This window comes from Salvelinus sp. IW2-2015, unplaced genomic scaffold, assembly GCF_002910315.2.
Source record: "Salvelinus sp. IW2-2015 unplaced genomic scaffold, ASM291031v2 Un_scaffold3958, whole genome shotgun sequence".
Classification (NCBI taxonomy): Eukaryota; Metazoa; Chordata; class Actinopteri; order Salmoniformes; family Salmonidae; genus Salvelinus; species Salvelinus sp. IW2-2015.
Genome location: NW_019945232.1, coordinates 14090 through 23678, shown reverse-complemented (window position 1 = coordinate 23678; position 9589 = coordinate 14090).

Below are 9589 nucleotides of genomic sequence, written 5' to 3'. Positions count from 1 at the left end.
TTCACGACAGGCTTGATCTGAAGCAGACATGCACCTTTTAAAACATGATTTGATTAATATCGTGATAATTATCGTTATCGAATGCAAAAATATATATATATCGTGATAATTTATTTGCCATATCGCCCAGCCCTAGTATTGGGCAATTACTGGCCATGTTGTATGCTTGTGATGTAGCAGATAGCTAGAGATGTTAAAGAGCCATTCACAGCTTCTGCTATTAAGGTTATGGCTAGCGCCTCTCCTATGTAAGGCACTCTCCTATACACTCTGAATAAAAAAATAAAAAAAAGATAAGCATGAGGTAGGAAACTCATGTTAATGTCAGATTATCAATAGTGGAGAAATAGGCCTATCCAACAGCCTATTAACTGACAATGTAGGCAGGTAATTCATCCTCAACAGCATCCTGTATCTCTTCACTAATGGAAATAACCAATCCAAATAAATGAACAACACCTCAGTTCAACAAGCCATGGACTATCTAAAGACAACCAGGTTTACCTTTACTCTCCTCTCTCCCCCCTTTCTCTCCCTGACTCTCTACTCCTCTCTCTCTCTCTCTCTCTCTCTCTTCTCTCTCTCTCTCTGACTCCTCTCCCCTCTCTCCCGTCTCCCCCCTCTCTTTCCTGACTCTCTCTCTCCTTCTGTCTCTCTCTGACTTCTCTCTCCCTCCTCTCTCTCCCCTCTCTCCCGAGACTCCCTCTCTCTGACTCTCTCACTGACCTCTCTCTCCCTCCTCTCTCCTGACTCTCCCCCCTCTCTCTTTTCCCTTTCTCCCTCCCTGACTCTCTCTCTCCCTCTCTCTCTCCTGTCTCTCTCCCTCCCTCTCTCTCCTCTCTCTCTCTCTATGACTCCTCTCCTCGCCCCTCTCCTCTCTCCCTGACTCTCTCTCTCCCCCTCTCTCTCTTCCTTTCTCCCTCCCTGACTCTCTCTCTCTCTCCCTGACTCTCCTCCCTGACTCTCTCCGCCCCTCTCTCTCCCTGACTCCTCCTCCCCCTCTCTCTCTCCCTGACTCTCTCTCTTCCCCACTCTCTCTCCCTCCCTGACTCTCTGTCTCCCCCCTCCCTCCCTCGCTCTCTGAACAGAAGCAGTATCGATCAGGTAAGCAATTGTCTTTTAAATCCATTCCCATCCCATAGGCTATTGAACCAGGCAGGTTAGCCTTGAGGCCTTATGGCCTTTTCCATGGACGTGGTGCATCTCCAGAGAGCCTGTCCTCATCCACAGAGTAATGAGGTTTGGAGGTGATTTACTGATGCCAGTTGAAGGTAGTGTCAGAGACCAATAATGCTCACCTAAGCAGACTGATCAGACACCGGCCAATCACGATCACTTGAGCAGAGGGTCCAATCACAATCACCTAAGCAGTCCCATCAGACAGTGAATCAGGGTTACCTAAGTAGCCTCATCAGAGGACAGATTCACCCAATAATCATTTTCATGGTAGTTACAACTCAAACTAGAACAAATCAATGATCTATCTATCCATCCCCCACACAGGCAGACGGTAAGGTGTGGTAAGTGAGATGGGATTTCACCGTTTTGAATTATTAGCTTATTACCCCACTGCTTGGCACCAGACCCTGCCCTTTAATTCTACAGTATGTTTGGGAAATATAGGCTAGTTGTTGGAATCTGTTGATGAAATAAACTGGTAGGTGAACGTGCCTGAGTCATAACCAGAAATGATCATGTATAGCCTTCCCTACATGACCATGAAGAGAAAATATAAGCGTATCCAATCAATTCCCGCTATGTTGTTAGATACATTATTCTCCATGTCTTGATGAGGCAATTACTGCACATTCTATGTCTCTGCTAAAAATCTTATTCAGTCACCACGATCTCACACTGCAAACCCCAAGGCATTTTTAACTCAAATAAGTTGTACTCAAAGTCAATGAAAAGTCATTATTACTTCAAATGTTTATGTAGTACTGACTCAAAACTAAATGAGAAGTCACACCAAGTAAATGGTTTAAAGATATGATAACAAATGAACTTTTCCCAGCATGCTCTACTGCAGGTAGATTTTTGGATTTAAAAAATATATATATGTGTTTTTGCATGTACAGTTATATTGATGATTTATGAAATTTTACACTACACAAAGACACATATTTTTTTTCTAAACTAATCCAATCATTTAATTTTTGCATCCGTTATTGAAATGGTTGTTCCAGTTTAAATGGTAGTTTCCTCCCACTGTTCTTAACCCTGGCAGTCATTAGGTTTTCTAGAAATCCTGGTTTCAAGACTACTGAAATTCTTTGGGGAAAAGTTTGTGGAATTTTGCAACCCTACTTGCAGGCCTGATGTGGCATGTAAACTACGAGTTTCAGGCCACTGTATAAGGCCTTATGATATATGTAATGGTTCAATTATATTGATAATATTCGCCTAGGAACTAACTTGGTAAAGGCCACAGGACTGAAAATGAATGAATTCAACAACCATGTCTCTGTCACTAACAAATACAGTCATGGGTGGTAACTCTACAATTCATTTGAAAAAGGAACACTTGGAAATTATTGGAGGCGTGGCTTAGTGGGGGCGTTAAATTTAATTATAAACTGTGTGGTTCGAGCCCTGAATGCTGATTGGCTGAAAGCCATGGTATATCAGATCGTATACCACGGGTATGACAAAACATTTATTTTTACTGCTCTAATTACATTGGAAACCAGTTTATAATAGCAATAAGGCACCCCCGGGGTTGTGGTATATGGCCAATATACCACGGCTAGGGCTGTATCCAGGCAATCCGTATATCGGCCATATACCACACCCCTTTGTGCGTTATTGCTTAAGTATACCTTAAAACTGCATTTGTTTTACTCATATGAAGGTAGTACTGCTCACTTCATCTTTTTAAGTTTCTTTAAAAAAAWWTTTTMGGGTAATCGGTTTCCTCAAAATGTTTAAGTAACCAGAACTTATCTGGTTTTATAGTGCATGATGAGACACTAATCTTTGCCTTTCAGGATAGGAGAATAACACTGTGATGTGAATAGTCTGAAAAGCCTGAATATATGAATGTAAAGTGTGCTGCTTTCTCTGTGTCTCGAACATCTCTCATTCAGACAAAAAAAATAACATATCAGCAGATGCTTTACTGTTGCTGATACTGTGAATGAAAGAGTGGACATTGAAACACGACATTGAAACTCTAGAAGGGATGAGAGACAGATGAGAGATGAGCTGCCAGTCTGGCCCTGGTACACACGGCTCTCTCTCATACCAATGATGCCCTGCCAAGCCTAACACGCCTGGCAATCTACCAGTGCCACCTAAATCTCCGAATCGATCCAATATAATACCCTCGAGGTTTGTTTCATCCATATCACCTAATCTCTAACACACTGGGCTCTATTTTCAGATGGCTTTAAGGAGGCGGGAGGGGTGGCAATATTTGAGGTGTGTACTTAAAAACAAGTGCAAAAGTGATCATTTCATGCAGCGTTAAAGGAATAGTTCCCTATTTTACAACTTGACGTTACGGTTAGATGGTAGTCTATGGGCCAGGAGAAACTGTAGTCCATGGTTCAGTTGTCTTTACACAGCCATTACAAACTTTAGCTAACTTTAGCCACCGCTAGCTAAAAATCAATGGGAGTGATGGGGCATGTGAGCATGTTGTTGTTTTGTATAGCCAAATCACCTTTAAGTAACATCAAACCAAATATGGAATTGATTCAGGTGATTTGGACATTATTTATATTATTATTTATTTATTATTATCTATTATTTATTTTATTCTTTGTCCTAAAAAACCTACTACCAGCAAACTGAATGGAAGTGGATGAAGAAGAGAGAGTCTAACCTAACCCAAACACTACTACCAGCAAACTGAATGGAGGTGGATGAAGAGGAGAGAGAGTCTAACCTAACCCCAACACTACTACCAGCAAACTGAATGGGGGATGAAGAGGAGAGGTCTAACCTAACCCCAACACTACTACCAGCAAACTGAATGGAGGTGGATGAAGAGAGAGTCTAACCTAACCCCAACACTACTACCAGCAAACTGAATGGAGGTGGATGAAAGAGAGAGTCTAACCTAACCCCAACACTACTACCAGCAAACTGAATGGAGGTGGATGAAGAGAGAGAGTCTAACCTAACCCCAACACTACTACCAGCAAACTGAATGGAGGTGGATGAAGAGAGAGTCTAACCTAACCCCAACACTACTACCAGCAACTGAATGGAGGTGGATGAAGAGAGAGTCTAACCTAACCCCAACACTACTACCAGCAAACTGAATGGAGGTGGATGAAGAGGAGAGAGTCTAACCTAACCCCAACACTACTACCAGCAAACTGAATGGAGGTGGATGAGAAGAGAGTCTAACCTAACCCCAACACTACTACCAGCAAACTGAATGAGGTGGATGAAGAGAGAGTCTAACCTAACCCCAACACTACTACCAGCAAACTGAATGGAGGTGGATGAAGAGAGAGTCTAACCTAACCCCAACACTACTACCGGCAAACTGAATGGAGGTGGATGAAAGAGAGAGTCTAACCTAACCCCAACACTACTACCAGCAAACTGAATGGAGGTGGATGAAGAGAGAATTAACCTAACCCCAACACTACTACCAGCAAACTGAATGGAGGTCGATGAAGAGGAGACAGAGTCTAACCTAACCCTGGAGGTAGATGAAGAGATAGGAAGGAGAGTTAATTAATATGTCTGGGTTATGGTTCATTAGAGCTGAGGACAGAGCCTGTCTAATCAGGTTAACATACCTCCTCATTAGAGATGACTGTAACAGATGAGTTCACCTGCAGGCTGTATCATGATGGCCCTCCGCTATGCCCTACATCAACATGATACATGAACATGAAATCCCCCCCATACTAACCCCGACACCACAAAGCAGATGCTTTTATTCATCAGTGACTTACCACCACACATTGAGTGTACATACATTTTTGTGTGATCCCTGTGGGAATTGAACCCACGATATTGGCGTTGCTAATACCATGTTTACCAGCTGAGGCACACATACCAGGATGAAGATTCTACTGGTTTGACACAGAGATGTCTCTCTCTGTTCAGAATGAAGCAGTCATGTCTGCTCTGGACTGGCAGATGGAGGGTGACTTGCTTTATCAAGATAAATGACTGCAGGTGATTGACACTATTACAGGATGCCTGACAACCGTAATAGTGATATTGCTGATATCTCTGACACATCTGTGAGATGTCTATGATCTCTCATTAATCTCTCTCTGCTGTTTGTACTGAAAGCTACAGTATTTCTGGGAGCAATCAGCTCCCTGTATCGGTAATTGTTATAAAATAACATTAGTATTTAAGTTAATAAATTGCTTTGCTATTTGGGACGAGTGGAACGATTTGAAATAAATTGGATTTAAAAAGAGATTGGAAAGATTGGGTTAGGATAACCTGCGTCTTCCTCCCTCCCTCCCTCCTTCCCATCTCAGCATTCAAGTGGTGTGCTTCACTCTAGTCAGCCCATCCACAGTGCACCCTAGGAGCAAGAGCTGCCAGTGCAGGGCCATGTATGAGATGAGCATGAGACAGCACCTCTCCCTCACCTCTCATTGTGCTGCATTATCATCCTCCTTCAGACAATTGATATATTTTGAATCCCCCCCCACACACCATAATGCACCAGTGCAGCCCTGCGTGCTGACACCACAGATCCTATTTTAGAACTTTCTGCCCAAACATCAGAACGTGGAGTTATGTAAGGTAAGGGGGTGGGCGTTAGAGAGATGGCCCCCGTCAGCGCCTCACACAAACACACACACACATATGCATGCACGCCACACATCCTTCCCTACTTAGACAGTTATGGTAACAGTAGAAGTGGGAATGAGACACACCGCTCAGCCTGGCCCCTCGTTCCTTCCGGAGTGGCCCTGAAGCACACAGAACAGAACAGGACAAAACAGGACACTCTGTGCACATTATGATTAATGACCAAGGTCTTAGAGACGTGGTGAGGATAAAGGTGACGTGGTGAGGAGAGGAGAGATGTCCAGTCAGGCAGCAACTAACCCATCCCCAGGCAGGCTAATGTGAGAGACAAGGCAGCAAGGTCACTTTTGACCTCCATGGGGACAGGAGTACAAGCTGGCCAATGGGAGGTACTGGTACAGTTTGAGTAAGGAAGAAAAGAGAGGGTTTGACATTTGATAATCTTCTGGGCAACCTTCTGCAAGACCTTTCCTGTGTCCTGTATGCATCCTCAAATCTCAGGTACCTGGCTACAATTTCTGTCTGTCTACAAGTATTCCTGTCTGTCTGCAACGGAGAATTTAGCCTCCATTTCCAAACAGAACCTCTCACCAAACATCCATCTTGGCATCTGCAGGGAGGCAGCTGTGGAAATAGGGCTAAGATGGAACGAACCGCCATTAATGACACAGATCATGTATATAGCTAAACCTTCCGCAGGCTACAGTCAAACTGGAGTAAAGACACGGCCAAATATAGAGGGTGCTTAACTGCCTGAGACCAGGCAGAGGAAATTACAACTTGGAGTATTTTTGAGCAACTTGTGAACAGACAATGCAAGTATGTAGGTTTCAGAGTACAGATATGTACAAAGTGTTGTTGTGTGGCAGTATAATGTGTACGTGTAAGCATGTGTAAGCAAGCAGACCGGATTTCAGGTAGTGGTTATGGCCTATGTAGGCTGACATTTGTGTTTGTTGTTAAAATGCAATTGTTTGGCCCATTTTGATTTAAGATTCGGCGTGCAGTTCTGTGTGGTGTGGTGATTTGGCATGCAGTGGGTGGTGTGTGTTGGTGTGTCTGGGCTACAACACCAGTCTGACGAGAGCAGCTGGATGGCAGGCAGTGATGTAATAGGCCTGTTGCTATGGAGACCGGCATTGGTAATCATAGCCTACCCAGAGTCACAGCAAAATCCAAGGACGGGAGAAAGTCATCGGCACAGGCTAGGCTGGCATCAATCGTGTTGTGGTGTGTGTTGTGTGTGTGTTATGTGGTGTGTGTTGTGTGTGTGTTATGTGGTGTGTGTCATGTGGTGTGTGTGTGTGTGTTATGTGGTGTGTGTGTTATGTGGTGTGTGTGTGTGTCGTCAGACAGTACTCAGACCCCTAGACGTTTTTCACGTTACGAATTGGTTTTAAAATTACATTTTCTTTTCAACGATCTACACAAAATACTCTGACGTCAAAGTGGAAGAAAAAAAACTTTAAAATCTATATATTAATGAAAAATATAACACTAAATGCATTTAGATGTTACAGACTTCAGTCTTTCTGGGTCTCCAAGAGCTTTAAACACCTGGATTGTACAATATTTGTACATTTTATTATTTTTTGAAATTCTTCAAGCTCTGTCAAGTTGGTTGTTGATCACTGCTAGACAGCCATTTTCAAGTCTTTCCATAGATTTTTAAGCCGATTTAAGTCCAAACTGTAACTCAGCCCCTCAGGAACATTCACTGTCTTCTTGGTAAACAACTTAGTGTATATTTGGCCTTGTGTTTTAGGTTATTGTCCTGCTGAAAAGCTGAATMTGTCTCCCAGTGCCRGTTGAACCAGGTTTTCCAATAGGATTCTTCCTGGGCTTAGCGCCATTCAGTTTTTCCCCCCCCATTTATCCTGAAAATCTCCCCAGTCCTTACCGATGACAAGCATACCCATAACATGATGCAGCCACCACCATGCTAGACAATATGAAGACTGGTACTCAGTGATGTGATGGATTGGATTTGCCCCAAATATAACACTTTGTATTCAGGACAAAGTTAATTTCTTAGCCACATTTTTTGCAGTTTTACTTTAGTGTCTTATTGCAACAGGATGGATGTTTTGTAATATTTATATTCTGTACAGACGTCTTTCTTTTCACTCTGTCATTTAGGTTAGTTTTGTGGAGTCACTACAATGTTGTTGATCCATCCTCAGTTTTCTCCTATCACAACCATTAAACTCTGTAACTGTTTTAAAGTCACCATTGGCCTCATGATGACTAATTCTGTGCTTCGAAATCCACTCCTCGACTGAGGAACCTCACAGATAATTGTACGTGTGGGGGTACAAGAGATGAGGTAGTCGTTCATAAATCATGTTAAACATTATTACTGCACACAGAGTGAGTCCATGCTACTTATTAATCGACTGACTTAGGAACAAGCCCATTTTTTTTCCAAGTCGTCTTTCATAAAGACTTTTTTTTAAGCCGATTTAAGTCCAAACTGTAACTCAGCCCCTCAGGAACATTCACTGTCTTCTTGGTAAACAACTTAGTGATATTTGGCCTTGTTTGTTTAGGTTATTGTCCTGCTGAAAAGCTGAATTTGTCTCCAGTGCCCGTTGAACCAGGTTTTTCCATAGGATTCTTCCTGGGCTTAGCGCCATTCAGTTTTTCCCCCCCCATTTATCCTGAAAATCTCCCCAGTCCTTACCGATGAAGACAACATACCCATAACATGATGCAGCCACCACCATGCTAGACAAATATGAAGACTGGTACTCAGTGATGTGATGGATTGGATTTGCCCCAAATATAACACTTTGTATTCAGGACAAAGTTAATTTCTTAGCCACATTTTTTGCAGTTTTACTTTAGTGTTACTTATGCAACGGATGGATGTTTTGTAATATTTATATTCTGTACAGACGTCTTTCTTTTCACTCTGTCATTTAGGTTAGTTTTAGTGTGGAAGTTCTACAGTACATTAATCCCACATCCACTGCGTTGTTTCTAAGGTGTAGTTATTGCTTCACTCCGGATGTGAGATCCAGGATCCCAACCTCCCCCGTTTTTCTACCGGAGACTATCAGCAACCATGTCTTAGAACTCTGGTTTAACTTGTTTTATTTTTTTTTTTTTTTTTTTAAAATCACATGGCCTCATGTGGATTGGACTAATTCTGGTGGGGTAGTGGTCCGTGCAGTACGAAAATCCAAAGAAAAATTGACTCCGGGTCGCGCGGACTGAGGAACCTCACATGATTAATTTAATTGTCACCTGCGAACGTCGTTACCATGCTGATAAAAAAAACGCGCAAGCTGGGCGCGGAAGCCCCAGGGAAGAAGAGGCCCCAGTGGGAAACTACAAGACAGTATGAGTGGGTGCACTCAGGGCACGCCGGTACTAGACGCGTTCAATAAATCCAGGGTAGTTATGTTTTAGAGACGAGTTATATTAACCTCACACAGAGTGAAAAGTCCAAATGGATGCTCAGGCCACTTAGTGATGTGACTTGTTGAGCGACATTTTGGATCAGGCAGAGACTCCTGAACGATATTGATCTCAACAGTCTAATCCGAAACAACTGCCATAACAAAAAGGCGGGGCCCAGAATAATAGATCACTAAGGTTAATATTTGTACACAATAGTGAAAACAGGGGAAGGTGGCACGAGCCTTCCAATACATTTCTAGCTTTGGGTTCGTATCAGGTACCGAAAAGTTCGTTAGCAGTTTAGTTTATTAATTTTATTATTATTTTTATTTAAACGTAACGAATCATAAGAAAAAACAGAATTCCCACTTTGACATTGGAGATACTTGTCCGCGAGCCCATAAATCAACAAACCCACTGGACAGACGAATTGTGTAGGGATCTG